Source organism: Octodon degus, unplaced genomic scaffold (assembly GCF_000260255.1).
Source record: "Octodon degus isolate 3935 unplaced genomic scaffold, OctDeg1.0 scaffold00055, whole genome shotgun sequence".
NCBI lineage: Eukaryota > Metazoa > Chordata > Mammalia > Rodentia > Octodontidae > Octodon > Octodon degus.
This window is the reverse complement of record NW_004524631.1, coordinates 3,590,977-3,593,697: the sequence shown is the minus strand read 5'-3', so window position 1 is coordinate 3,593,697 and position 2,721 is coordinate 3,590,977.

The window sequence follows — 2,721 nt, the reverse complement described above, 5'->3', positions numbered from 1 at the left end:
CAGTATGGAAGAAAAGATACCGTGCAACTGTGGGACAGAAAGACACTTCTGTTGTGGGCCAGACTTCAAGACAAAAGATGAAACAAATGCAGCCACATACCTCCTTAGGGATGGATATCAGGGATTGATATTCTAAATAGGTATCAATCACCTTGAAAAGGCCAGGAAGAGTCAATAACCCAAACCCCTACAGGAAAAGCCCCTGTTCTGTATTCATGCCCACTTGCTAAGTGACTCATTCCCCATTTGACCTCAATTTAATTAATTTTACCTGAGTAACTATGATTGTAATCTTATTGGTGGACTATTGTTTTATCCCACCTTATACCCATCTTGCAAGTTTTCCACCTTAGACCCACCTCACCTTGTGATTTTCCTCTATAAAAATCCCTTAAAAAGACAGCTTCTTTGGAAACCCACTTGGGTCCCCTTTTGTCTCTTTCTCATACAGAAGTTTTCTTTCCCCCAGGTAATATATTCTGCTCTTTAAAAAAAGTTGGGCTACAGTATAGCTCAGCAGCACAAGCAACTCTCTGACAAGTACAAGAGTCTAAATTTGATTCTTGATACCATATATATACATATACATGTATATATTATATATATAATATACCAAATATATTCATATATATTTGGTATATTATATATAATTAGATGGACAGTGAGTATTCTAGAACCTTCTATAAATTATTTTTTTTGATATGGCCTTTTATTCTCACTTAGTATGATATTTTGAAGTTATCTATATTGTGGAAATGATACTTTGCTTTTTGTCCCTCAGTAATATTTAATTATATGAACATATCATAATTTATTCATGTATTCTCTATTGATGGTATTATAAATAAAACAGCTACGAACATTCTCATACATCTTGTGGTGGACTGACAACTGATGGTCAACTTTATAACACCCAACTAAACTGAATCAGTATGGTTCTGGGTGCGGAAGACCCACCTGAGGACTGTTACCAACAGCATAAAAGCAGAACCAGAGGGGAGATGGTGTGCTGTCTTTGTGCTGGAGAAACATGTCACTCAGTCTTTCCTGATATGAACTCAGCTGTTCTCATTATTGGAGGAGCTCTGGTCCTTGCTGCTGCTGAGGATGGCTGTGGTTCACTTTGGGGAACTGTGGTTCTTACTTTGAGCATCATTTTCTGACTTTGGAGGGGAAGAGAGTGGGCTATTGAGTCTCCCGGTGAAGCTTTTTACACTGAGTTTCTTGATACTAAATTCGCTGTTCTCACAGGAGGAACTCATTGATGTAGTAAGCTCTTGTCTCACAAAAAAATAAAATGGGCTGGGGAAGTAGTTCAGTAGTAAAGTATCTGCCTAGCATGCACGAAGTTCTGGGTTTCAAGTGCTAATAAGGAAAAAAGATTAATTTGTTCATTAACTCATTCTCTTGTTATTTGAACAAATATTTGGGTGTCTCCTATATTTTAGACAAAATGTGTGGATAAAATGATGAAAACAAGACATTTTTCTTACACTCAAGGACCATAATTAAAGACACAAATATTAATCCAATAATTATAGCAAGTATCACAAAAGAGATATTCATGATGCTGGAGGTTCTGGGATGGGAATTCTGATTGTGTGAATAGAAAGAAAGGCCTTTCAAGGCACTGTCAATAAATAGGAACTGAAGGGTGAATACGAGTTATTCTAGGTAAAAGGAATGGCAGTACAAGAATGGATAAGGGGAGATAGCTCAGCAGCATAAGTGCCTGCCTGACAAGTACAAAGTCCTGAGTTCAATCCCCAGTACCACCAAAAAATAACAAAATAAAAAAATAAAATTTGGGACCAAGGAGATGACTCAGTGGAATAAGCGCTTCCCTGGCAAGCCCAAGGACCTGAGTTCAATCCCTGGTTCTGCAAAAAAAAGAAAAAAGAAAGAATGGATAAGAATAGTTTCAGAAAACTCCTGAGAAGGAAGGCAGGTCAGGGATGTCAAGGATGAGGGCAAAGGAAACTAAAGGCTCAGACTTCAAGAAAGAAAAATGAACATGGTGGAAGGATGAAGCTAGAGAGGCCAGTCTAGGCTAGATCATGCAGATCGGAAAGGATTGAGGCATTTTAAGGAGGACAGGACATAGTCACTTTGGATTTCTGTCATGTCAGTATGTGATATCAAGCGGAAGAGTGGATTAGGCAAAAGCAATATGGATTGCTGGAGATCAATTACAATGGTATTTTCTTCTTCTATAATGGTATTCTTGTGATAAATTCTGAGAAGTTAACACGGGCAGACACGGTTGTTAGGTGCAGGAGATACACTGGGGAATAGCCCCAATAAGGTACTTATAGGATGGAAGGTATCTTAATTTTTTAAAGAGCAAAACATATATGGATTATGAATCAATATTTTATGTTGTTATTTTAACTTAGATAATGTAGAATAACTGCAGCAAAAATAATCTATTCAAGGAATAAAGTTTTTGATCTTGATTTTGCCATTAGTTATATGACCTTGGATGACCTCTATGTTGCTGGTCTTCATAAAATTGATCCATAAAATAAGACTGAACTGAGATTTTCTTTCCATATCTAAAATTTTACTAATATAGTACACAACTTGAAGCAATAACTTTCTAATTTTTGGTAAATCTCTTCCTCTATCAAAGAAAACTAATTCTATTTTCCCCAGTGAAACTTTAAGTGCTAATTTTTATAGTCTTGCAGATAGGTGTCAAAGGATTTATGGTCTAATGGC